Raw genomic sequence first — 27,859 nt, forward strand, 5'->3', positions numbered from 1 at the left:
CTGTACTAGCCATGAAAATTTTCAAAAAAAACTCCCACCTCCCCTCGCGGGAACCCCTGTGTAGATGCGACGCATAGGCGGAGCGGCGAAGGGAACGCGTTTTATAGCGCGCATAACGTTGAGGGGACTGCGTAAGCTGGTCCCAGTCGATGACGACGTTGGCGTATTTGTAAAGCGGCGTGGACTCTAGGTGTTTGAGCCAAGCGTGGATGTTGCTTCGCCGGAGAACGGCACACCGGTTATATGCGCAGCTCGCCCGAAGGAGAGGAAACCGCGGAAGAGAGAGTACTGCACATGCGCCGGCCCCAGCGCGTCTGCCGCGGCTATGACGCAACACAATCCAACACAATCCACTTTAATCCAATCCAATCCAAATGCAATCCAACCGAATCCAAGCCAAGCCAAGCCAATTCAATCCAATCCAATCCAATCCAATCAAATCAAATCAAATCCAATCCAATGCCCCTCGCGAGAGAGTGTTCGTTATCGGAGAGGAGAGGGGGTGAGCGGCGGAGAGCGGCGGAGAGCGCAGCTCGCTCGGCGAGGAGAATGGCAGAGGGGTGGACAACGCCGACAACAACGACGACGACGCCGGAGGGACAAGGCGAGTGAATCAGATGCTCTGCATCTAAAAAAATACGTGAGCTTCAACAAACACCCTGAAATATCACGCGGGCCTGGAACGCGGAGGTTGGGCGAACGCCAAGACCACGCGCAGCCCTCCAAAAATACAATAAAAATAGAGGTATCCCCTGCGAAAAGGCACGCGCATCTGAAACGCAGCAACAACGGAGGCAGACCGGAGCCGTGTGCAGCGTGGAACGCTGTCACGTGACCTCGGGAGAAAAAAATGAGCAGGAAGGAGCGCACCATGGCCGCCATGCTAGTACGAAAGCTAACATAGGAGGAAGCAACATTATAAGCCTCAATGGGCTTTCGCGTCGGCATTCGATGGAACTTCTGCCGTCTCACCCACCAATGAAAGTACCCACCAGCGACTGAGAATAACGGCGGCATCAGGGAAATAAAGAAGGTAATGAAGACAGAGAAGCCCATAGGTGCTACTCAATTTCACAAATCCGGACTAGCGCTAGGAGCAGGCAGACACAACTTCTTACTTGCGTCTGCTACGTCGTCCGAGTCGGTTGACGACGATAACACGCGCTTGCTTTCCACACGTGAGGTGTCCATCAAGTCCTCAACCTGGTTGATCGGGTTGACCAGACGTGGATCTTTAGCTTGCGTTGGACAAGCGGGTTCGTTCGAGTTCGGTATGTTGATCGGGAGTGAGATGTCGTCCGGGTGTCGTGAGGGCCCACCAGGGGGGCCTGACGCTGTCGCGTCACGCCGGTAAGGTTTGGACGCCTCTCGGCGGACTGGTTTGGCGTCTTCGTCGATGAAGGAGCCGCGGAGTCCGCGGTTGCGGGCACCTCGGGGCTTTGTCGCTGGAACAGGGGCAGGGTCTACTGGGTGGGACGACGGGAGCTGACTGCGAGAATCTGCTGAGCCACTTTCTTCCGTGTCGATGTCTGTGGAGGAGGGTGGCGAAAGAGACGCTTCGTTGGATGAAGAGTATGAGTTGCCCGCCGTCTCTTCATTGGGTTGACCAGTAAGCTCGTCGGATGATGACGTGTCCTGCGCAAGCGTCGGCGTGGTTGCGACATCTTCCATCAGCGTCTCGTCGATTATTGTGGCTTGCGAATCGCCATCGCTGGAAGACGAAGCGCTACTGGGGATGTCGTCTGGTGGAGTCTGCCGCCGGGCCAAAGTCACCTGCGGAATCTCGTTGGTGTTTCGAGAGAGTTCGGGGAATTCACTTGCTGCGGCCGCATAAGAACGAGGTCGCAGGCAGTCCGCCGTGGCGTGGTCTCCATGGCAGAGGCGACATACAGCCGAGCATGTTTCGAACTCGTGTCCGAAGGTCTCGCACCGAGGACACCATGGCGTCTTGCAATCGGAGCGGTTGTGGCCCTCTCGCTCGCACCGAGAGCACACTCTCTTCACTCCCCGGTACTCGCACTGTACCTTGTATCCTCGGACCGACAGGAAGTTTGGGACGGGAGACTTCATTTCGATGCGGACGAGGCGCACGCCGTTCTCAATGCGCGGCCTACCGTTGAAGCTCGGGTAGTGAACGCTAAGCACCCTGCCGTAAGGCGAAAGGGCTGCACCCAGGTCTTGGTCGTTCATGTACCATTGGAAACGATACACGGTGACGTAGATTATCTGGGGACCGATGCAGGTAACGGGGCACGAAGTGCCATTCACGACAATGGCACCACGTTCGTTGAGGGTTTTAGCTGCAGCAGCGGACGAGACCGCGGCACAAAACTTCATGCCTCCTTGGTGCTGGAGGCCCTTGAGGCCGTGGGGACCCACGACGTCTTCGATTGCATCAATGATGTCGTCAACGGAAGCATCCTTGGGGGCATCAAGCTTGAAGCATTGAGCCTTGGGGACTGGCGGCCGGTATTTCACGGGAGCGGGATGAGTAGAGGCCATCTTGGACGGCGAGACGAAGGAGACGATGGCGGATAGCGTACACAGACACAAGGGGTGGGGTCTCCTTCACTCCTTCGACTTTCGACGCGAGTCTCCTTCGACTTTCCTGCGGAGCGGAGCTTCAGAGGTCTGTTGCGAAGCCTTCTTACAGATCAGAACCGTGCAAGTCATTACATTGTCCTTGTGCCATTGTCCTTGTCATTGTCCTTGTCATTGTCCTTGTCATTGTCCTTGTGTCATTCGTCTTTTGTCTGAATTTGTTGCGCTTTAAATTTTCACTATGAAGTAATTACATGCCTCGGGCCACGCAGGCGTATTCGAGATTGCGGCGCTACGACAATGGAACGGGAGTCGTACTCGTACGCCTGCGTCTTTCTAACACAGCTCAGTACAACCATCCACTCTGCTGTTTTTAAAACTCGCTGGAACGCCTTGTTCGACTCAAGTTCGAGCTTCTGCTGCACGAGTATACCAACGTGAATTTTTCTGCACAACCTAGCAAGCTTCGCGGATGTTATGCCAAATGTATTCATATTTGTACAGATATTCTTTGTGATTTAGGTTGCTCGTGTATACGGATTTTAAAGCGGCAGCTGTCAGTAGGAAAGTGCCGGTGCAACGCCGTGGATATATAGGCACGAAGTGATCGTCATCATTGCCATCCTCGTCTGCGTTCATGTGAACGATGGGTCAAACCAGTTTCATTTCGAGCTGGAAACCGGCGGCGTTAGTACTACAAGAGTTCTCTCTCTCTCTCTCTCTCTCTCTCTCTCTCTCTCTCTCTCTCTCTCTCTCTCTCTCTCTCTCTCTCTCTCTCTCTCTCTGCTGGCAGTGAACAGAGCCACGTTTAAGCGAAGCTTCAACCGATAACTCTATACATAACCTTCGTGCTCTCTCTTCTACATAACCATCTAATGATGGTTATGTACATAGCCATCTACATAGCCATACCCATCTATAGCCATAGCCATACCCATACCCATATAGACATAGCCATACCCATAGCCATACACATACATACCCATCTACTCTTCTACATAGCCATCTAATGATGGCTATGTTGGTTAGTGTGACATTTGGCCTTCTCCAATTCCTTTAATCTTATTTCCTATTTGTAGCCTTTGTTTCTTTTCTCTCAGTACCTATAACGTGTTTCATATTCCCCTATGCAGCAGATGTTTTCAAAGCCTGACATGACGTATATTCATCTCTTTCTGCAAATAAACACGGATTTTAACATTAACCCCTTTTTCAAGCGCAATCGGAAAACTCATATTGCGCATACTCCGCGAAAGATTACTTGTGTAGCTCAACGATTGTTTCAATGTGAACTCAATGGGCAAGCCCGTATGCCCATCTGAAACGCTTGCTGTGTCACAGTTTTGCTGTACAGGAGAATGCAGCGTTTATAAAAGGCCCAAGGGCCTTCATATTTCCATGAAGGCCAGTTGCACAGACTCTAACAAGATTTCATCCCAGCCAGCAATGCATATATCTAAAGTTGGGAAGCTCATATTACAGGGGCTAGTTGTATAGTGCTTTATAGCTAGTCGGGGGGCCTCATCGAAGTGTTGATTAAAAGTAGCTATGACCTTCATTCTTTAATAACAGACGTCTTACCGCGTGTGAGTTAATGTCTTCTCAGCAAGGCATTTTTGTGCATTAGGGAAGCCGACTTCAAAGAGTCTCGGTCTATAGCGATTTATAGGGATACATGGGGTTCCATTTAATAAAATGCCCCAGGATCTTCGTACCCTGATATAAGACTGCTTATGTTTCCTCCTTGAAGGAGCCATGAAGAGAAAATACAACTTGTTTAATTTGAAAGAACTAGAATTCAGCATCTCACTCAGCTCCATTACAGCAACAAAAGATGTTTTTTAACGAAAAAAAAAGCAAGAAGTATTTAAAAACTTGCAAATTTTGCGCCACAGTGACGTGTATGAGCAAGAATGACGTCATACGGGCCAACAATAAAACATAATTTTCAGTGCGTAAACTGCACGTTAGCATTCAAGTGATGCGGTCAAATGGAACGAGAGACCCCATTACAGACGTCCAGTCATGTGTCGTCGCGACAGGTCAGTTAGGCGGCCGCCAATCGCACAAACATGGTTCCGTGACGTCATAGAAAAGTTGCTGGAAATTGGCTAGGGGGTCGCGTCTGCTTCACACGTTCTCTTCAATATCTCCGTTATTTGTTCGAAGATTGTGATGATATTGGTATCATTGTTATCGGGGCTAAGCAGTCTTTCTAATAAACACAACTTGTATTTTGTCTTCATGGCTCCTTTAAAAATGCATTCCCAGCAACGTATTTGTGTATAATCTTAAAGTCGATAGTAGAGCGGCTTAAACATTTATCCGACAATTACCGCTTGGAACGGAGTTTTGGAAACTTTTTGGTGGTAACCAGGTTCATTCGTATTACACTTTCCATTACTGGAGCTATCGCGCTGCGCAAGGGGCTGGCAATTAAAGAAGCTAAACCGCCTCTGTGGCAAAACCCAGACACCAGGGATATTAGACCTCGCGCTACGTACTTGACTGATCCAGACGGGGGTCCCAACAAATTTACAAAAGGCTTTATAGAACGGCTAATCACATATATATTTTAAATAAATGATAACATCTGTTCAACAATGTTAATCCGTCAATCAATTCCTCCCTAATTTCGGCAAACCAACGCGAAGCACGTACCCACGGAGGGAGACTGACCAAGGCATGATAAAACGGTAATGAAATAATCATAGTCAATCAATTGGTATAAATAACCATTTTAATTACTAAATTAAGCAATCAGCACCAGTCAACCAATGATTTCAATCAACAATAACGCCAGCTCTCGTTGAGGGTCATCTATGTTGCTTGAGGCGGCTACGAATTTGTATTCAAAAAAGATTGCAAGGGTGCTTGGCTACTTTTGGACTCGCTAATGACCCATAGCCCTCGATGCCGGTCTACTTGTATATAGTTACCCGAGCTATAGAGAGGACCAACTGATTAAGAAACAATAAATGGCTGGAAAAAAGTACAAGTAGGCCTTGACTAGTACGAAAGTAGTACACGTAGGCATCAGCGATGTAGGGCGTATGCATATATGTACATCAGAAAGGAACACACAAAAATGAATATAAAGAAAAAAAAAAGGGGGGGGGGTAGGCGGAGATACCAATAAGCGCGACTACGTGAGCTGGGGATTGCAAATGCAGCCTTGCAGTGTGCCGGTTTCGATGCGAACTCGGAATTGTAACTGCGCAGTCACGGAACGAACGTCGGAGGGGGGGCGGGAACGTAGCAGCTGCGCTACTGCCACGGCGGCAGAAAACAGAACACGAGGAGGAGGCAATCAAACAGAGCCCAACACGCACGCAGCCAGCGGCGCACGCCCGCGGCCCTCACGAAACGGTGCCGCCGAAGCGGCCAACTTTGCACGTCGCTCATGCACTGTGTGGGAGCGCGCACGTGACGACAGCCCCTTCGGCGGCACTGCGGGGGAAAAAAAAAAGTGCTGCTCGGGTCACCCGTCTTCGATCGGCCCAAGCACCGGTTACGGTGGATGGCCGGCCTGCCTGTCCGACCTGGCATGCGCGTTTTCTTTTCCCCGCGTTCGAAACTGCTTTCGCGCTCTTTTTTTGATAGTGACCAGCGAAAAAGAAGGGGGGGGGGGGTGCCGTAGGGGGAAAGGGCGGCGAACTCCTCAGCGGGGTGCCGGAAATCCCGCGTTATTTGCGCACCGTCCAATCAATAAGGGGCTCAAAGACAGCGTCGCCGCTACCATTGGCCCTCCGAGCCGCGCAGCGGCAACTGGGGGAGGACCACCGAGCTGGCGACACTTTGTCCCGTGCCTGCACGGCCGGCTCCACTTGCCGCCTGGCCGCGCTTGTTCCGAACGCGTACACAGACGGCCGAAGCGTGTGTACATCGCTCGCCGGCGCTGTTTCTGCATGCGATGTGCGGACGGAAGTCTATTCACGTTCCCAGTGTACGCCCACCGGCAGGTTTCGTTCCTTTTTTTTTTTTTTTCGGCTCGGAAGCCGAACCGGCGTGTCGCATGCGTGTACGACGACGACGCCTTGCTCCCTCACGGGCTGCGACCGTGGGGCTCGTTCTTTTTGCGTGCAACTGCGGCGCTTGCATACCAATCCGGTGTCGCGTGAGTTCTCCCCGCGTCCGGTTCTGAGCTCGAAGCTCCTGCTAAACGAGCCGTCGTCCCACCGACAAAGTTGTCCTCGCTTTTTTTTTTTCTTTTTTCGTGCTACAGTGTTTGCCCGTAAAGTTTGTCGTACCATGCCTGTAAAACACGATCGACCAACAAAGGAGCGTGATCAACACGGAGCTTCGTTCCTCGGCGACGCTAACGAGAACGTCCGTTGCTTTTTTTCCCGCTTGCCGTGAGCAAAGAACGTTGGATACAAACACTCTCGTTTGCAAACACAACTAGGACGTTTGCGCGCGACGGAAAGACGAAACAGTAAAATTTCTTTGTGCCGATCAAAATGTTTGCGTTGAAATTTTTTTTGTCACTCTCTCCCTTCCAGATCCCCCCCCCCCTTTTTTTTTCTCCTTAAAAGTACAGTTCACGCTGAGTTTACAAGCACGCGAAAACCGAAATGGCTTCATAATGAAGTGTGCATTGACTTCTGTCAGGCAAGATAACATTCAGGATTTTGCGTTGCAGGACATAAGGGTTAAACGGGTGCTCGGATATGTTTTCCTTGGACTGTCGGACCAAGAAATGTAGCGTGCAGCTTGGCAACCCTCCGGTCACGATTCTCGATTATCATTCAGAAGTTCCAGTTAATTGCAGTTAATGACGTGGCCCAGTTTCATATGGATGTAATCTGAAACTGTCGCCCTTTTAATAAAAACCCGTATTGACATGTTTGACGCCCCCGGGCGCGAACAGTATACGCACCTTTCACGTGGGGTTCCCTATGTCTGCCTTCGTATCGCCTAAGGACTGCCGGGAGTTGGGCTATGAACTCCGTACACTAAACCCATGGCAACACTGAGGCTGACTGTGCATTCGTCAGAAAAGCCTTGCACTCCTTTGTCTAACGACGACGATGGTTGAATGTGAGGGATTCCTTGGCTGTCGTCTTAGTTCGCACTTTGACTTGCAGACGATAGGATCTTTGACTCGTTGAGTTCTGACCTTGACTCGCACGCTGTTTGGACTGTCAATCGCAGCGGCTTTGACTTTGACCCTTCACCGCCTGATTCCGCACAAAATAAGCATCACGTTTAACCATTGCTGTCGTGATTAGATGGAAGGGCGCATCATTTTTCTGTCTAATTTTGCACGCCGCCCTTTCTAAATCCAAACTGCCTCGACCGTCTCGGAACGGCGCAGTTGGGTAGACGTCGCCGTCATAACGCGGGGGACCCAGGTTCGATTCCGATCGCAGGAATCATCTTTTTTTTTTTTTTTGTCTTGAGGCGCTTCCACGATTATCATCATCGTAAGCGGAAGTTGGCTTTCCTGCAGTGCGTTTTCGGCGCTAACGGACGAATCAGCGAGACATAGAAGGCTTCGCTGTAAAAATGTTTATCTTCACTGTGCGCCACAAATAAATCATCGTTATCATAATAATCATCATCCTCGTCCTTTTGTGCACACTGCAGGACGAGGGCTATGGGCTTCTGCCCGCTCTCAACTTGCGACGCCCGAAGCCATTCTTGGCCCCGAAATTTTTTTATCCATCCCTCCACAAACTTGTTCGTCTTCTCCTGCTTCCAGTTCCGTCTCTATAGCTTTATTTAGATTTACCAAAACAAACGCATCATCACTGAACTCGACGATAAAACGGGGGAAGGTATAAACCTACGTGCCTTCATAAACTCTACAAGGAAAGCAGCCCATCCTGTCGAGATTGTTTTACTTTTCCCCACAGCCCTGGTGTTCTACAGTAAAGACAACATTCAGCGTACACATGTTGAAATAATCAAGGAACAACCAGCTGATGCTGAACATAGCATGCATGCACCGCGAAACCGATGCGCAAAATTAAACAGGGTAGCCTGCACAGGAGGTGCTGTTGAACGTCGTTATAACGAACACTGATATAGGAAATTATCGGCTATAGCGAACGAAATACGATATTTGATTGGTCACGCTTTATTTCAATAGCACTTATTCATTTATAACGAAACTGAAACTGTGAGCCACGCACGATATCGGATAAAACGAAGAAATATTTGATCAGGAGGCTGGGAAGCTACTGGAAAAAAACCCTCCGGCATCCGTAACTGCAAAATCATATCGGCCCTTTGGTTCGTGTGGACTGTGGAAAACTCTATCCTTCTGAGTGCTGTGAGTAGCCACCAGATGAAGATCACATCCTTCATCAAAGAAATAAAGACTCAGGACAGTTCTATCACGCGAACCTTGTTCTGTTGTAATTTCACGTACTCATGTTCCGGCTCATTAAGCTGTAAATGCAAAAAGAGAAAGGTAAGGGTTACCTTGTTTATAGTGAGTTCGAGGCCTTAAATATGCATTTTTGTATCAAGAATTTTTGCGCGAGCCAGATTGTCCATGTGTTACAGCCGATTTTTACATCTACTATTATAACGAATATCGGATATAACGAACGAATTTGCGGTCCCGATACTACTTCATTATAACGAGGCTGTACTGTATATATATGCACCTCACTCCGCTGCAACAGCTCAACGACTTAAATAAAGCGTTATCCATATTACCATGTTTCGGTTCGTTGCATAAACCAAAAAATCGCGTCACGCGGGTCACGAAGCTTTGTCGCCTCCCACGCGGTGCGGTGACGGTGCAGGGAAGAATTTTTGAATGCACTAAAAGCACGGTTCTCCCACGCGTGCCACGACACCGCATCCCAGCACCGTGAAGCGAGTGACGTCACACGCTGCTTCAGGAGCCGCCATGGTTGATCCTATTCGCCCATTTGATGCTTATAAGCCTTTCGTAAGGCAAGGTCATCGCTTACCGAGAAATGCGCGAGACAGTACGCGTTTGCTGTCGGAGCGCTGTCACCGGCTCGCGTTCGTCCGGCGCAGCTAGCTGCCCTCTTTAAAGCTGCCATCTCGTCGAGATCTCGTTAGAGCGTCCGTTCGACCCCTACACTCTAAGCTGGGTAACCCTTAATAGAGGTATACATTTTCGAATTTTTGTAACCTATAATTTATAAGGTACAAATGTAACCTATATCTTCGTAACCCTTATATACGTATACACGTAAGGGTTACTCAGTTATCGGTTACTTTGCCGCTTTCAGCATGTATACCTTTATATAAGTTACATCTACCGCCGTCCAAGGCCACACACCTGGAAGGTGTCATGTTGCGCGCCAGGCGCGCTTTCGCCGGCGCCGTGGAGGCGGCGCCCCAAAGGCGCATTTCCCGCGTGGTAAACAAATATCGCGTTAGTGGAAGACGATATGTGCGACCATGCTGTCCATTGCGCCGTCTAAACTTTTGCGTCGGGTGTCTTTTGTCCGTCCCTTGAACAAACTGCCGGCCACACGGCTGCGGCTAAAAGAGAAGTTACTTTTATAATTCCTAAAATTGCGGTACTAAAAAGCTTGAAAATGTTGTCTTAATATAAATGCATTGCATTACCTGTTCGATAATCGTTACCAAGGTTGTCACCCAAAAGTCTTTGTGAGTATTGGAAACGCTTAAGTCTTATAAACAGGCATAACTAAATTTAATGTCCGCATCAGCTTTGTGCCGTTTAAGAAACCAGAATCAAACATGCATGATAGGTCTTTTAATAAATTGCGGGTATGAATTTTAGCTTTAGTTAAACAACATTAGGCTTTAGTGAAACCAAGCTTTAGTGGAAACATGCACTTGATAGCATACTTCAAAAGGACGCCAAAGTTATAACATAGCCTTAAGCCCAAAATTCTTGTCTGACAACTTAGGCCATGATTATCAAAAGAGAATTGCAGTACATGCACACATATTTGCGCATTTAACAGGAGCACATTTTAAAAAGTTTGGCATCAGTAGTTTTGAACATTCACATTTATTATGAAACACCTGTGGGCTATTTATTAAAAAGCAAAGCTGCGAACCACCGTAATGTAATTATCGTTCCTTAATGAATATTAGACGAGTGCGGATTCCTGGGCGAACTGGTGTTTCCTATATTGCTTTAGACTTCCAGGTAAAACTCGGTTTATTCATATATCCTTATTTAACCTATTTAATAAATGTTACGTGAACAGCTTCACAAACATGGCCAAATATACAGATTCTTTACCTCAATATTTGATGTATGCAAAGTATTTCAAATTGTTTGGTACTGCAATTGAACAATTTCAGACGAATTCGAGTTTGAGCTACATATATAAGATGGTTCTCAGAGGTGCACTTTCCCTGTACAGCGTTATTGTCATGGTTCCCCACAGAAAAAACACAGAATGTTCCCCGGGAAAGTAGAAAGAACATTTATTACAAATTCACTGTTTATACAAAGCAGTGTTTATGGCTATGTTCCCTGCATTCTCTGTTTCACTGAGAGTCTAATATTACACTGGAATTCACTTGTCTTTACGGATCCATATTTACACTTCCCTCTTAGGTACCTCTTTACAGTTCCACCTGAGTTGTGATTCCCACGCCAAGTTATGGTTTTTTATGCAGCACTAACGACTTTCTAGGCCAATTGTAATCTGTCTTTTGGACAAACTTTAAATGGGATCTATAATTTCCTGCATGAAAAAAGGCGCTTGGAAACATTCAGAGATAAGCTTCGCAATTTACGTAGTACACAAGCAGGCACAAAATCAGGGCACGCTGAAGATTTCCCCGAGGTCATCTGAATGACTTGTTCCCTGCTGCCGCAGATGGAGGTATATATGTGAGGGGCCGTCACTTGCATTTCCCCACCTTGAAGAGCCATCTACAGAAAATTTCAGAAAAAGAACAAAATCCAGTGTACCATAAGCCCCTCAACCAAATCACAGGCATGTGAAGTACGAAAACTATATTGCACGAAAATGAAGACGGAGACCAGAGAATGAAATGAAAGGCCACACCAGAGAAGGAGTGAATTAGGGCCTTTCAAATAATTTCACATCATTTCAGTAATCGTTACACAGAGTAATTTGGCCTCATTGTTCACAACAACGCGAAGCCACTATAGTTATATCGCCCAACCTTCCCGAATTTTAATCGTGCCGTGTTCCTGTTTATCTCGCGAATTGTTTCTGCATGCTCACCCAGAACAGGCAGAAACTTTGGGCTACGAGATAAACTGACATACGTTTGCAAAAGAGAAAGCAAAAACATTTCCGCACCTTCATGTGGAATCACTACTACACGCAACAGAGCGAACGTCGCCCTAAACCCAGGAAACGTGCTTTCACGATGCTGACGCCGTCTGCGTCACATTTTTCGCTGTACTTAAACATCTGCCTCCACCCCCCCCCCCCCCCCCCCCCTTGTACTGGCAGTTTCATTTTGAACGAGGATCCCACGTGGAAGCCGAAACGTTTTTCACTTCAGTAAGATGTTCTTCTACCGGTGGTTTCTTCCTCGGCTATTCGTAAAAAGGAATCGACAACTTACATTTTTTCTTCGTTGAAATGTGTTGTGGGATAGGATACATCTAGAACTTGCACCGATCTTCAAGTGGCATTCCCGGGAGGTCTGTACCTGTAATGAATCAAAGGGTTACTTGGGTTAAAATTTAATAGGCTTTAGAGCTGGGCAGTTGGTATACATTCATAATGAAAGAAGACCCCAAACTTGACAAGACGAAGAAAAGAACACAGCACAAGCCCTCACTAACAACTGGAGCTTTCTTAAAGAGCTCTTTTCGAAAAAGAGTTCTTGTTGGCTCTGCAAAAACTGAAAAACTACAAAGCTTCATGCTGGGGAAATCGTTATGTGAATTCATAAAGTTCATGTAGTAACGAACTGATAGAAAGAGTCATTAAACATGAGGCGAAATAAGATACGAAATATAACATCATAACACTTGAAGTAAGGCCTCGCATTTTTACAAGTGAATCATACTTTTGTCTGCACAGGCCTGGGTGCCATCTTTACAAAGAATATTTGAATGAATGAGTTTTAGTTATTGCATTTTCATACCGTTGTTTCCACGGAAATCAGACTTCATTTCAACTTGTGTCATACGCAGGGGAGTCCTGATTGTCAGCTCAAGGAACACTGCCTGCAAGAAAAACAATAGTGCTCATAAATCATAGCATAGGTAGCCAGATGCAACCACACTTTTCCAACAGCCAGGAACCGATGAGGGTGCAGCACCCATTTTTACACCTGCACTTGTCTCTGTGTAATTCGTCACAATTTCTGTATCATCAAAAAACAACAACAATCAAGCAGCCTGCATGCTGGCTCATACATACCACCATTCTGTAAATCGCTTTACTGCACTACACTAGTATAACGCGAGACAACCATTTGCCCTGCAATACCACGCGAATAAATAAACGACTGATTTGTGCGAATGGGAATAATAAACCCACTTAACATGGTGACAATGCCCCGCTACCTCCAAAAAACTAACACCAAATTTACCCACTCAAGGAAAAGAATGACAAAAATGAAGAATGTTGTAGATATAAAAACTTTTTATTGTGCGGTAAGGCAAACTTTCACAAAAAAAGAGGCTTGCGCTGGACAGAAGTGAGTTTAGAAATTTCGGGAAGCATTTAGTGGACTACTTTTCTGCAGCACACACCTTGTGTTTATCCGGATGTATTACTACAAGACCAATAAACTAGACACCATGCCGAATATATGCAGCGAGAAAAATGAATATTTCCCGATAGCTGAAACAAAATGATAATACCCAGAGAATAGCGCGATAATATAAGACTTTGTTGGGAAAAAAGTGCGCCCGATGCAGCCAACAGCGTAAACAAAACGCTCAACACATGACGAAGGCGCGCAGAGCAGAAAGCAGGCCACGAGCGCCGTTATCTGTTATAATGTACGGGCTTTCACGATCGTCCGCTCTAATCTGACGCAGCGAACGCCAACCCGTGATTTCATTCAATTGCCGTCGCGGGCAACAGAAAGCGTCCAGCGAAGCAACCAGTCGGGTAACGAAAATCCCTCTCGAATGCTGCAATTTCAAATTGAAAAGCCCCCAGCGAAAAGATACATCCAATGAAAACACGGAAACCGTTACGGGAGTATACTCACCGAGTTCGCTTTCACTGGCGCCGGGGCATCGGTCCAACATGCGAACTTGACGCTGGTCGTAGAAGAACGGGCCGTGTAGCGCTGCCAGTCACAAATGGGCTCGCCGCAGCCTCCGCGACTCACGCCGACAAATAAGTCTTGTAACAGCCATCCTCGCTTCATCGTAGGGGTATACGCCTCGAGATTCGCGATCGCTGCGCCGCCTGCCGCCGCTTCTCCGCGGCGTTTGCGGGATTAGCGCTGCGTGGCTGATAGGTGGTCATGCAGTGTTTTGGTTCTCTTTCGCTTCTCTTTGCCTTTCCGCGCACTAAACAACTTGTTATGGTGACGTCTGTAAGCTAACTGCACGTTTAGGGCGCTTAAAAAAAACAGCTGCGTCTTGGCAGAGCGCTCGAACGCCAACAAGAGCTACCTGGGGTGGCGGTTCTGAGCGCTTCTTGGCCGCTCTTGCGGTCGTCGGCGACGGCAGCAGCATATCACCGCTGTCACCTTCGAACACGTCAGCACAAATGAATTCTATTTATTGTCACCTCGTTTAGACCTGGCATTGGCACTGTAAGAGGTTGGTTCGTTTTGCAGCGCAGACAACAAATGCGGCTTTGCTTCGAATATGTAGGTACGTCGTAGAAAAATATGTTTCGGGGGTGTGATAACCCAATAGCTGACAAAAACTTGTGCCTTTTATGGGAATATAAGCCACGCGAACATGTTAAGTACACTCAAAGGCTGTGAATTGTCAGATATGTGCCCACTCATGCCTTATAGTAAGAAACAAGGTATATGTTAATGAAACCACGGAAAAATGAATGTTCTGCAAGTCAGGAATAAATAGAATAGTCGTACGGGAATGAAAAAAAAAAAAACCGAGAGCAGCTTCTGAAATGCTAAAGACGTTTGTTTGAGCAAGGTAGTATTCACCAGACCAACTGAATGCGAAATGCACTGGTATTTCGCTAGACATGGGGGGGGGGGGGGGGGGGGGGGGGGGGATGAGGAGGAGGACGCTCAACTATCGTTGTTTACAAATGCGGAGCGAAATCAACGAATGAACGTTTTAGTAATCACACACACAAGCTGCGTGTTCACTTTTCATTTGTTTTTCGCCTTCAACGAACGGCTGATCACTCGGAGGACGCATTTTTTGAAGAAGAATACAGGGTAGGCAGTTCACAAGAAATACGAGGTGTCGTTGAAAGAGTTGATTGATTGATTGCAGGGCTTAACGCGCCGACGCAACGGAGACGATGAGGCACGCCGTAGTGGAGGGCTCCGGATTAATTTTGACCACCTGGAGATCCTTAACGTGCGCCGAAATCTCGTACACACGGTCTCGTTAGAAGAGTGTCGTATCTGATAAGGGTCTCTGATTTCGGTTTATGCTAGATTATGCAGTCTCCCTGTGTCATACGACGATGTTTCGAAGAAGAGTTTGGTCGCGGACGCGGATTACTCTATAAGCCCATCTTTGCGCTTCTCGTGGAGGATAAATGTAACAGATGAATCTTTGCGAGCGCTCACCTCTGGACAAGACGACCCAGCATTAAATTTGTCGTCGTGTGCTGACTCCGGAGTGTAATTTTGCATAATCCATCGTACTTCTTTGGTACAATGTTCGCGAAATCTATTCCGCATTGGCTTGTTCAGGGTACTGATCAATATCTGATATGTGATAGTGGCAGGCGTAACTTGCGTGCTGTCAGGTATGAGTGCTCCGCTGGATTTTGTAGTGCACAAAATCGATTTACATCATAGTGTGTATGGCCGCAACATGACCATCGGAGGAAACACTGGTTACGGAGACACTTCCACCAAATTTCAGGGCAGCGGAATTGCAATCAGCTGCATGCAAATGCTCGCTTCGGGACGCCGGCCTGGGACACACGCCCGGCGCTCATATAGATCTTCCTAAGATCGCGTCATAAACGTTTATACTCTCGTGAACACACCAGGCTTGCAAACAGAGTGCCTGCTCCACGTTATTCGGTATTTCGAACGCGGACAAACGGTAAATCGCTGTCTTGAACGAGCCCCAAAAGCAACGGCGACAGGGGGGAGCGGGCCGGGGACTCCCGCGCCTGCTTTCGAAACGGGCCGCTAGGGGGATTTCAGTGGCGCCCCTACAGGCCGCGCTCGAGGCGTATCACAGCGGTAAAAAGGCTCGAGTGGCGCGAAAACGCGGCCACCGGACCTGCGGGCGCCGCCATTTCTCTATATTCCCGTCATGCAACAGAGAAATCAACGGTCGCCTGGAGAGAAGGCGCGACGAGCATCTCTTATAGGTTACAGGGCGTTTTATAGGTTACAACGTAAAGGTTACATGCCAGATTTTGTTGATGTAACCTATAAATCATTAATGTAACCTATAAACCGCTTTTAACTTCCCGCTTGTAACCCTTAGAATGGACTGAGATGAAGAAAACATCAAAATGGATCCATTGTAACCTTTATTTTATAGGTTACATCCCTTTAGAAGTTACATTATGGGTTACCAGGATTAGAGTGTACGCGGAGATAGTGATTTACTTTTCACTTAACTTCTACCTGGAGGCCGAGGGAAACCGCGTTATTCAGTCGTTATTTCCTTTTTTCTTTGTCAATAAGACAAACTGTTTATTCATGTTTGCGCGCAACAACTCTGTCTGGGAATATCCATACGACACGCACGCGAGTTGATGAACTATACAACACAGCGCTGAGTAGGAGATTACGCGTATAGCTTCCTGGTGCACGCATCGACCCGGCGTCCGCATTCACCGCAGGCCGCGCAGGCACACAAACTCACGAGTGGCCGGCGAAGTGCATACATTCAACGGGCCCAATCGAGTCGCAACGGTCGTTTCGCGTGGTCGCCGTGCCACCACCAACCGGCTTACGTTTCATTCCTAATCGTCGCCGTTTTTCTCCCCCGAGTCCCGTCCGTGTATACGTCCTCCGCCGTATAGACACAACGCGGTTACACGGTCCCACTGAAGTCGGGAGTCCGCGCCGCATGACGGATTGGAAAGTAATTGCGCAATCGCGAGCGAATTAAGTTAGCGTGCGCGGCTTCTCGGCCCTTGCGGGGCTCCTTGCGGCCGACGTCTGTGTTCAGAAGAGGCGCAATGACCGCTAGCAGAAGAACCCTCGGGAGCTGTATAACCTTCTGCGTGCGTTTGGGCAGGCGGTGCGCATATATACGCAACAAAACAAAAGCGAGCGAGTTTAGCCGAATCGGTTAATAAGGCGCTTCAGGAGCCCTTTCTCCTTCGCACCGCATTTATCCGAGAAGAACCTCGCGCCCAGAACAACGCATGTGCGGCGAATAACCAGCGCTAGTACCTGTTCAACCCTCAAACCCGGCGCGCTCTTCTTTTGGGCAGTGACTCCGAGCGTACACACAAGCGCCGAGCTCTGCATTGTCTCTGCGCGCCGGTCGTATTTCTGTAATTTTCGGGTCCGACGAAGCTGATAATGCCCCGAGGGAGAGTCGCGGCTTCGGGAACACGCGCGTATAAGCCAATCTGCCGCTCTGCTGCCGGCCCATCATTATATAAATTACAGCTTGCCTCGGGCCCCGCTGGCGCAAAATGAAAGAATTGGCGCGCATACACGGCCGTCCCCTCGGCCAGGGACGCATCTCTCCTTTGATTTCGCGTCTGTGTGGCAGCAGCTCATTGGGACTGCAGCCGGCTCTTTCTTTTATCCCTTAGTGGCGTAGCTATTCGCCAATTGCGCCCTCTTTTCGCTCTAAGGCGTGCTTATATAGTTCGCGCAGTGTTTTTTTTCGTGGAATAGAAATGACACGTTAGGAAGCGGGCTGTGTAGACAGACCTTGCGAGACTCCTGGGCCTGCAGCTTGTCATTGGTTTGTGTGCCTGCTCATGCATCATTCATGTCGCGAGTGTTTCCGACTCCTTGGTGCGTGTCTCCGCCGGCCGATTATTATGCAGGAAAACACGGGTAGGGGATAATCACAGAGCAGTTCGTAAGGCGTGTGTTTGAATATTTCGCGGGCGCTGTTACATTTATACCCGGAGATGTATACGCACACACGCGGTGGGGGAACGCGTGTGCGTGCTTGTCTGGAAGGTTACCTCTGCTCGTGGCCGTATGTGAGCACAACGAAATGTTCTAAACGGGGAAGCTTTTGCATTACTGCAGTCGTTACTGCGGCGAGCTGTACTCTCTCTGACGAAAGCGCAGAGCGTAGCCATCAAGTCAGTTTTGCCTCGGAGTGGGAAAAAGAAAAAAAAAAATTCTGCAGAAATTCAGAGAGAGAGAGAGAGAGAGATAGAGAGAGAGAGAGATAGAGAGAGAGAGAGAGAGAGAGAGAGAGAGAGAGAGAGAGAGAGAGAGAGAGAGAGAGAGAGAGAGAGAGAGAGAGAGAGATAGCTTTATTCTCTAAACAGCCCTAGTCCGGGCCGTCGTGCTACAGTCTCTGCATTGGGAAACGGCTGGTCCGTAGAGCTCGCAGAGGTCCGCACTAACAGGAAGGCAGTGGGTCGCCAGGAGTTCTTGCGTCGATTTGACATCTACGCCAGGACCCGGGTTCAACCAGTCCTCCCAAGAAGCGATGTGGGAACGCAGGTGTGGTGGTAGGTCTGGCGGATGGCACTCCCAGTAAAGGGTGTCGTACTGATGAGTAGGAAGGGCAGTTGGGTGTATAGGGCAAGTGGGACGCGAGAGGAGGCCATGCATGTAGTGGATACGGGATGGAGTGGTAAGAGAGGAGGTTTGTGCTTTCCGGACCACAGATGCAGCTTCACAGAAGAGAGTGAGGTGCACGGGACCGGGAAACACTGCCTGCTTGAGCGTAGCGCGCAGAGATGCTGTCGGCGTCGCTGATGTTGTGAAATCTTTTGAGTGCCAGGGTGGTACACATGTGGCCACAACGTGGACGGACCCGGGGAGAGTACCCGGGTAAGCTCGTGTTCTCGAGCATCGCCGTCCAAGTTGGCGTGGTCGGGGGCCCATACTAGAGTTATCTTGTGGGGAGGGTGGGCGCGAAGGGTGCAGTTGAGGCTGTCAGAGGTATGCGGGTGTATTGTGAATCGAGAAATATTTCGTAGCGGCTCCTGCGAGTCACTAAACACGAAAATTGGGGTGGCAGGGGGCTCAACCTTCAGAGCGAATTTGACGGCGGCGGCTATGGAGAATTCTTCCAGGGTTGTACAAGTTGGGGTGTTTTTGAAGTGGACAATGGTGTCTACGGATGAGTAGGGCTATGGAGGCCGATAGCACCATCTCTAGAAGTGGAGTCAAAACTGATTTCCGTGAAGTAGATTGCCGCACCATTCTGGTTAAGCCAATTAATGCTGCTGTTCAATGCTTTTGTGCGTTGTTGCCTGCGGACCAAGTTGTCAGTAGGGTGCATGTGGGGAGGAATACGCTCAATTACTAGGTTTGGGAAGAAGGACCAGGGAGGAGGTTCGGGAGGGATTGGGGGAACACTGTCTGTTGGGTAGTTTAAGAGGGTCAGAATCGTCCGACCTGAAGCCGAGCGCTTTAACCGCTCTAGCTGGGCCTGGAGGTGAGATGCAATCCGTTCCTCGAGGGTATTGCAGATGCCTAGGGCTAAGACGCCTTGTGTGGCGACATAATGAGGTATCCCAAGTGCTAAATGGTGCAGGGCACGGAGGGCTCCTTCAAGGCGGTTTGTCTAGCGAGAGGCGGAGGCAGGGCACAGTGTACAGGACACGAGATGTCGCGAAGGAGTCCACAATGCGGAGAAGGTGAGGCTCTTTGAGGCCTTGTGTGTGGGTTAGAAACGCGCTTGAGGAGATGAGAGACCTGAGAGATCTGGGAGTGGAGTATTTGTAGTTGAGGAACCGCAGATCCATTGCGTGTAAGGGTGAGGCCCAAAATTTTTGTGAATCCACTTATTGTAAGGAGGCTGCGCCAATCGACAGCAGTATTACAGAGCGATCCGGGTCAGGGCCTCGTCGGTTAGACACCACTAAAAGGCCAGATTTAGATGCTGCTATGTTAAGCCCGATGGAAGATGCATGGTCGAGAATCTTGTTGCAGGCCAATGGTAAGGTTTCCTCGATATGTGCCGGGACTACTGGAGTTCACCCAAAGGGTAATGTCATCCGCGTAGATGGAATCGGGGGATCCTGGCTAGTCGCAGGGCAGTGATGACATTGCAAGGTTAAAAAGAGTGGGGGAGAGTATAGAGCCCTCAGGGGTCCCTGATGTGAGATAAAAAGGTGTAGCCTGTGAATCGGGAATCGAATAAGCGGCAGTGCGGTTCGAGAGAAAACCTCGAATGTAACTGTACATGCAGCGGCCGCACCCCGTCGATGCCAATGTGTCGAGGATGGGGGCATGAGCAACGCGATCGAAGGCCTTTTCTAAGTCTAGGGCTAGAATAGCCCGCAGTTGGGCTGATGTCGAAATTTTGTACACATCCTCTTTGATGCGGAGTAGGGTATCTTGGGTGGACAGGTGGGCTCGGAAACCAGTCTGGGTGGCAGGCAAGGGAGCGTGATGTGTGAGATGCCACTCAAGACGAGTGAGAGCCATACGCTCGAGTAGCTTCCCTAAACACTAGGTAAGCGAAATGGGCCGCAAGTTGGTGGGCGTATGGGGCTTACCATGTTTAGGAAGAAGAACAATTTTGAAACGTTTCCAAGTTTTTGGAATTCAGCCAGTTTCCCATATGCTATTGAAAAGGTGGAGAAGATCTTCAATACCCTCATCTGGGAAGTTTCGGAGAAGCTTATACTGCATACCATCCTCACCCAGTGCGGTATCTCGTCGTAGACAGTCCAGAGCATTGAGCAGCTCGGTCAACGTAAAGGGACTATCCAGAGGAGATGGGAAAATGTGTGAATTGGAAGAGCGGGTGGTGGGTTATCTGAATGGTCAGGGAAGTGAAGGAGTCGCAGATCATTAGCGAGTTCTGTAGGAGAAGCCCCAGTGTTGAGCAGGATACGAGAGATGGATTGAGAAGGGCAGGAGGGGTTAGAGCACTGCACGGGCCCGGGCCGGCCCAAAAGCCCAGGCCCGACCCGGCCCGTGGGCCGGGCCGGGCCGCCCGAAGTCGATTATCGGCGGGCCTGGGCCGGGCCCGGGCTCAGTGCCGCGGGCCCGGGCTGGGCTCGGGCTCAGTACCGCGGGCCCGGGCCGGGCTCGGGCATGAATTCATAGGCCCGGCCGTTAATAGTTCCGACGTGAAGTGCAGAAAAGAGCATAAAATTGAATATTCTGAGTATACTTTTACGGGCTTTTTGATGTTAGTTGTACACACTGTTTTAAAAACGTGTTTTGCTAGGTCTGATAGTCACTATACTGTAACTTTAATGACATTTCATCTACTGCATCAAGATTTTATATTTTGGTGTATAAGATATCAAAGATACGCGTGTTACAAGGAATGCCCTAGCGGGGAAGGAATTAATTAAGCCACCCTGGAGCTGTGCACCTATGTCTATGTGCGTGTATTTTAGATGTCGAACCAATCTAAATGCGGCTGCCGTGACTGGAAATCAAACTCGCGTGCTAGAGAAGCGCCACCGCTTAACAACCACTCCAGGGAAAATATTCCAACGCCTAGAGCACTGCACGGGCCTGATTTTAAGGCCTGAGCCCGGCCCGAGCCCGCTTTGTGAAGCCCGAGCCCGACCCGGGCCCGTAACACCGAGCCCGGGCCCGGCCCGGGCCCGGGCATTCTTAAGTGAGCCTAGCCCGGGCCCGGCCCAGGCCCGTCGTCTCAAGCCCAGGCCCGGCCCGGGCCCGTCGTCTCAATCCCAGGCCCGGCCCAAGACCGTCGTCTCAAGCCCACGCCCAACCCGGGCACGGTCTTTTTTTTTTGAGCCTAGGGAGGGCCCGCATGTGTGTGACCAGGCCTGGTCTTAACGTCGAAGAAAATTTGTTTATTATATTTGGTCGAGTGTCTTCGTAGCGGGAAATCAGACGGAGCATCTAGTCTGTACAAGCACGCCCTGAATTGCAACGCAAAAAATAAGGGTTTAAAAGTACACGTAGCTTAGCTCACACCGCCTGCAGTTCACGCCACATGGGCGTAATAATAGCTCGTATTCTTACGCGAGAGACACCATCACCTTTGATGACCAGACTCTTGGCAACTTCATGTGGTTGTTTCGGTCCCAAGTTTGTGTTAATGAAATTTTCTGCTCTCCATTTGAATCCACGAATATGTGCGTGCGTTGAAATATTTTCCCTGGAGGGGTTGTTAAGCGGTGGCGCTTCTCTAGCACGCGAGTTTGATTTCCAGCCACGGCAGCCGCATTTAGATTGGTTCGACATCTAAAATACACGCACATAGACATAGGTGCACAGCTCCAGGGTGGCTTAATTAATTCCTTCCCCGATAGGGCATTCCTTGTAACACGCGTATCTTTGATATCTTATACACCAAAATATAAAATCTTGATGCAGTAGATGAAATGTCATTAAAGTTACAGTATAGTGACATCAGACCTAGCAAAACACGTTTTTAAAACAGTGTGTACAACTAACATCAAAAAGCCCGTAAAAGTATACTCAGAATATTCAATTTTATGCTCTTTTCTGCACTTCACTTCGGAACTATTAACGGCCGGGCCTATGAATTCATGCCCGAGCCCGGCCCGGGCCCGTGGCGTTGAGCCCGAGCCCGGCCCGGGCCCGCGGTACTGAGCCCGAGCCCAGCCCGGGCCCGCGGCACTGAGCCCGGGCCCGGCCCAGGCCCGCCGATAATCGACTTCGGGCGGCCCGGCCCGGCCCACGGGCCGGTCGGGCCCGGGCTTTTGGGCCGGCCCGGGCCCGTGCAGTGCTCTAACGCACGCACATATTCGTGGATTCAAATGGAGAGCAGAAAATTTCATTAACACAAACTTGGGACCGAAACAACCACATGAAGTTGCCAAGAGTCTGGTCATCAAAGGTGATGGTGTCTCTCGCGTAAGAATACGAGCTATTATTACGCCCATGTGGCGTGAACTGCAGGCGGTGTGAGCTAAGCTACGTGTACTTTTAAACCCTTATTTTTTGCGTTGCAATTCAGGGCGTGCTTGTACAGACTAGATGCTCCGTCTGATTTCCCGCTACGAAGACACTCGACCAAATATAATAAACAAATTTTCTTCGACGTTAAGACCAGGCCTGGTCACACACATGCGGGCCCTCCCTAGGCTCAAAAAAAAAAAGACCGTGCCCGGGTTGGGCGTGGGCTTGAGACGACGGGCTTAGGCCGGGCCTGGGATTGAGACGACGGGCCCGGGCCGGGCCTGGGCTTGAGACGACGGGCCTGGGCCGGGCCCGGGCTAGGCTCACTTAAGAATGCCCGGGCCCGGGCCGGGCCCGGGCTCGGTGTTACGGGCCCGGGTCGGGCTCGGGCTTCACAAAGCGGGCTCGGGCCGGGCTCGGGCCTTAAAATCAGGCCCGTGCAGTGCTCTAGGAGGGGTTAATAAGGACACAGAGGAGGCGCCAAGCACGTTTACTGCGCATTCGTGGGTTAAGTTCATCACAGAGATTCCACCAGTTGGAGCGAGCAAGTTAATCAGCATACATTTTGGCCTCCTGGGTCAAAGTATTTATACGGAGGTGCAGTTTCCGATTGTGTTTCCGGCGGCGCCAACGCCTAAGAAGGGAACGACGGGCATCCCATAGGTGCAGGAGGTGGGTGTCGATGTAGGGCGCCTCCGTGTTCGGGTAGACGCGTTTAGTGTGCCGCTGACAAATATCCTGTATCTGTTGAAACCAAGAATCTGGGTCTGCGGGGTCTAAAGGGGGAACAGAGGCCTGTCGGACTACATGCCAAACGGGATCGGTTGCCTGAGGTGTGCTTTGTTCGGAGGGCCTGGATGCGTTTCTTGGCTTGTTGGGCCATGAAAGCGTCTGCTTGCTGGCGGGTGGGGCAGTCGGTGAAGGTGCTGGCGTGCGACCCCTTACACAGGCGGCACTTCGGTATACGCACTCATGTGTCACCGTTGGGGTCAAGTTGGTGATGTCCAAGGAGCACACAGGACAGAGCCGGGTGGTGTGTGGCAAGGGGCAAACGTTTTCCCAGTGGCCTAGTGTGTGGCAGCGGTATACCGATAACTGTGCATTTGGCCCGTGCTGGTAACATCGGTAGCGGCCGCTGCGGTAAATGATGTAACGGGGCACAGAGGTACCTTCAAAGGTGATGAGAGCCGACTTCGCAGCGCCCATCATGCGAGCGGCCAGGATGCGGGCAGCCGTGGTTTGGACAAGGTCTCGCGTCAGCGATTCCGCGGCGGTACACACCATGAATGACACCCCGGCACGAATTTTCTGGAGAAGCCTCGTAAGGCCGATGGTGGACAACCGTATTGTTGAGTGCCAGGCTGGTGAGCTTCAGTATATAGCTTTGGTGCTGCAGATTCCCGAAGGGTTCGTACGCTGATGAGATTTTTGGAGGGGAGAAGCTCCCCCACGGTGCGCGATATCTCACTTGCGGACAGTTGTGCGGAAGAGGTAATGAGTTCGGCGATGGTGTAAGTATCACATTTGGATACATTTATCCCTGTGGGGCGGAAGATTAGCGTTATTAGGTTTAGGCGTGGATGTCGGGAGCGGTGGACCTCTATCCATGGTTGTTAATCGTCGTCTTCAGGAGGGGCACTCATCATGGCACGTATCAGGGCAAGCAGTTTCTACTGCAGCATCCGGGTGGTTCCGAACACGGCGGCCGACGCGGTAGCCGCCGTTAGGCCTAGCTCCACAGCGGTGGAGCTAGAGGCATAAGATCGCTGCCGAGTTGCGTAAAGGCTTGACGCGGGTGGAAAGCCGTACCTGGCGACTTCCTGTACAGAATGACAAGCTTGGGCGACCGTCCAGAGAACAGAAAACTGCCACTCGAAACAGGCGGCATAAGAATGTTACCCATTAAAAGATAATTCTCTGAATTTCTGTGAATTTTTGCCTTGCACAGACATTCAGAGAATTATCTTCTAATGGGTAGCATTCTTATGCCGCCTGTCTGGAGTGCCAGTTTTTTTCAGCAATTTTTTTTTAAATACTGTCCGACCAATTACACCCAATTACGCTATTATAACGATTACAGGTGAAACTTTCGCGAAATCTTCAATACTGTGGAAACGCCATGCGTTATACGTTTTGCCATTTTCCTTGATTTTTTAGCATTTTTCTTATTTCGTAGTTTTTCAAAGTTTTGTTCGACCAATTATCTCCATTTACGTTGTCTATAACGATTACATTTGGAACCTTCGTGAAATCCAAATTTTTGTGGAAATGCAAGGTGTTACACGCTCGTGGCTGGGGGGGTTACTCGGCCAAGAATCCTACGTATTAAAACAGGTCCAATGTGTGAGACGTCCCGAAGTCGTGTGCGCAGTGGTGGAGTGAACGCGTTGTGTATAGGAGGGCAAAAAACGGCGAGGAACCTCACTAGAGCATCCTTATCCCACCAAAATTAAGTTTAAAAAACTACGACATCGCTGCCATCCACTAAAAATTGTTGGGGGAACAGAAACATGAATCTGTTCAGTCAATCATGTCAGGATGTTTGACCCCTGCTCCCTTAAAAAATTACAGCCCACACGCAACGTGTTGCTGGAGAGTTTTAAAGCTGGAATAGTTTGTTCAGGTTTTGATCTGCACGTGCGTGTCGGTGCCAAACAAGTACTGGTTCAGGACATTGCCCCTCAATCAGCATCGCACGATAGTGAGAAATGGATGGCACCGAATAGTCGTTGTCTAGAGAAGAAAGATCATGATCCGCTTTTCATCCTGCTGGATGACGCGTACCCGGTCATGAAACGAGAAATGTCATTCGGAAACGGAATCCCGATCGGGGCCCCCGTTCCAGTGCTCGTTCAGCATGCTTCACCGACACGAGGATAGTCGGCTGGCACACCTGTTTGGGCATCACGGTCCATTCATCATGTCTCTTCCTGTTACGGGGAAGTCTAACTCAGTTACGGGTTAGTATAAGGAGCGGATGTACCGTTAAAAAGAATCCCTGGCCATATCCGCTAACCTGAAACATGGGGAGGAGCGAAGCATGCAGTGTATAAGTGTATTCTTGACGCCTTGGCGTTTTTGCCAACGGAGATGAAACCGTTGGGGGCTAGAGGTACACAGCTTTACTGTAAAAGTCTCTTGCCTTTGATGCACGAAGCTCTCTAGCGCGGGGTCTAAGCGAGTGTCCGGTGTTTTAGTACCGTGAGCACATGAGACGACGCTTACGACGACGACATGAGACGCCCACACCCCAAGCCCGGGGCTTCGCCCCTAAAAGGAAAAATTTTAGGGTTGGATAAACACTCGTACATAGTTTACCCGCCACGGTGGCTCAGCGTTGTGCTGCTGAGCACGAGGTCGCGGGTTCGATTCCCGACCGCGGCGGCCGCTTTTCTGATGGAGGTGGGCGAAAAGCAAAAACACCCGTGTGTACGAGCTTTCGGCGCTCGTTAAAGATCCCCAGGTGGTCAAAATTGATCCGGAGCCCTCCATTACTGCGCGCCTCATCGCCTGCATTGCGTCGGCGCGTTAAAACCTACAACAAATCAATCAACCGTACGTAGTTTATTGACCTCATGGAGTTTTTTTTTGACGATATAGTAAGAAGGCTATTATTATTCATATTTTACAACTTGTAGGTATTTCAATTATGTGTGAAGTACCACGGTGCACCGTACGCTAGTTCAACTTCCCTTCGAAAAATGGCAGGAAAATCATCAAAACCGGAACCAGCGGAGAAGGTAGGGAAGGGGGGGCTATGAAATCAGGGGTCACTTTTTGTCAACGTACCGCATGGGGTGTTTCGTGACTACACGTATTAAAGAAATCTGGTCATGACGTACCATATATAGTAAATCTCCCAAATAATTTTCCGAGCGTATTCCAAGTAATTCCGACTGTTATTTTTATTTTGCTACATGGACGATGCGCAAGACGGTTGAGGTACCGCTAACAAGTTCGCCGCAAAACAAAACGGCAAAGTGGTGAACAAGGTCGTTCACCTTCTTTTTAGCGTAAAATCTGAGTCGGTATTGTAAAAAAAAAAAATCAGTGGATGTGCTACTGTAGTCGAACTTCTATCGGGTGCCCAAAGCAAAATCAATCCATAAAGGGAGAAGATAAAAAGCGGATTGTGCCGACAGTGGAACGTATAAACTACTGTTTGTATTCAAGCACCGCTTTCAGATACCCGTCTACGTCCACGCGCACGCATGGGATACAGCGAACAACGCTCAATAGACGGCAAAGAGAAGGGGGGTCAGTAAAAGGAGAAAGAAAACACCGGCATGTTAAGACCGAAAACTCAACGCTTTCGACAACTGCCGCGCAGCCAACTCCACGGGTATCCTTTTGGGACGCCTTCAGGCGGAACCAGCGGCTTTCCACCAGGACTCACTTAGCGCAATGGTCTAGCAAGGAAGCAGAAGAGCGCGGGCAGAAAAGGAGAAGCGCGCGTATCGAGCGCTTCGCGCGGTTTTTGTCCGGTGCGTGTCGGCCCATTATGCGCTAATGATGTAACACCCACCGCGGCTTTCTCAACCGCCGCGCCAATGGAGTCCCCGCCATTATGCCTCGCGTGCGGTAAGGGGCCGTGCGGGAGTGGGTAGCACACACCCGCGGCGTGTCCCGCACAGGTGTGCGCGCGCGCCGAAGCCTCTTGACGGGCGCCAATACGAGGCGAGAATTAATAGAAAATGTGAGCTGCGGGGGGAAACCGCCCGGTCGCTGCGGGAAAGAGAACGCTGGGGGAAGGGCCAGTCGCTGACGCGCTGGGCGAGAGAGCTGATCGCACAGGCGAGGTCGTGCGCGGCATGCCGCAAGAGTTACTCTACAGTGCACACATTTTTTGTGTGTGTGTGTGTGTGTAAGGAAGGGGGCTCTTGAGATTGGTTGGGAACGGAGGCGTAGCGCTAAGACCACGGTTGAGCCCCTGGAAAGGTTGTAGGGTAAGCGGTAAGCGCTAAAGAGAAGTGTGAACGAGACAGATTGGGCAACGTCGGTTAATGAGGGGATATGCGTGAATTGGCAGCCAGCGCTTTGAGGCCTCCGCTAAAGAAATTACAGGCTGCGTGTTCCCTCGTGCAGCGGAAACACTTTGGATACGGGTTGAACCGAAAGCCCTTGTTCTCAGCCTACTTTCTTGATACTAAAGCCATCGGTGTTCGTCAGATACTTCACTCAGTCTTTAATCTGTCGGTGTTTGCCTAACGATTTTCTGGAAGTAGTAACGTCAAATTTAACTTCACACCCAGGAGGATGG

The 27,859-nt window shown here is 49.7% G+C and overlaps 2 long non-coding RNA genes across 5 annotated transcripts in view; one reads left to right on the top strand and one right to left on the bottom strand.

Annotated features, from left to right (window-relative positions):
- LOC144178881 (uncharacterized) overlaps window positions 1-27,859 on the top strand; it is a 559,382-nt gene that overhangs the window by 56,388 nt on the left and 475,135 nt on the right. The window lies entirely within an intron of this gene.
- LOC144180386 (uncharacterized) lies at window positions 10,873-13,830 on the bottom strand. Its single transcript, XR_013324389.1, has 4 exons — window positions 13,669-13,830; window positions 12,589-12,670; window positions 12,061-12,147; window positions 10,873-11,392 (listed from the first exon to the last, which is right to left on the bottom strand). It is a non-coding gene; the product is annotated as an uncharacterized LOC144180386 (long non-coding RNA).

This window comes from Haemaphysalis longicornis, unplaced genomic scaffold (assembly GCF_048455015.1).
Source record: "Haemaphysalis longicornis isolate Haplotype H1 unplaced genomic scaffold, Haemaphysalis longicornis Haplotype H1 scaffold_4, whole genome shotgun sequence".
Classification (NCBI taxonomy): Eukaryota; Metazoa; Arthropoda; class Arachnida; order Ixodida; family Ixodidae; genus Haemaphysalis; species Haemaphysalis longicornis.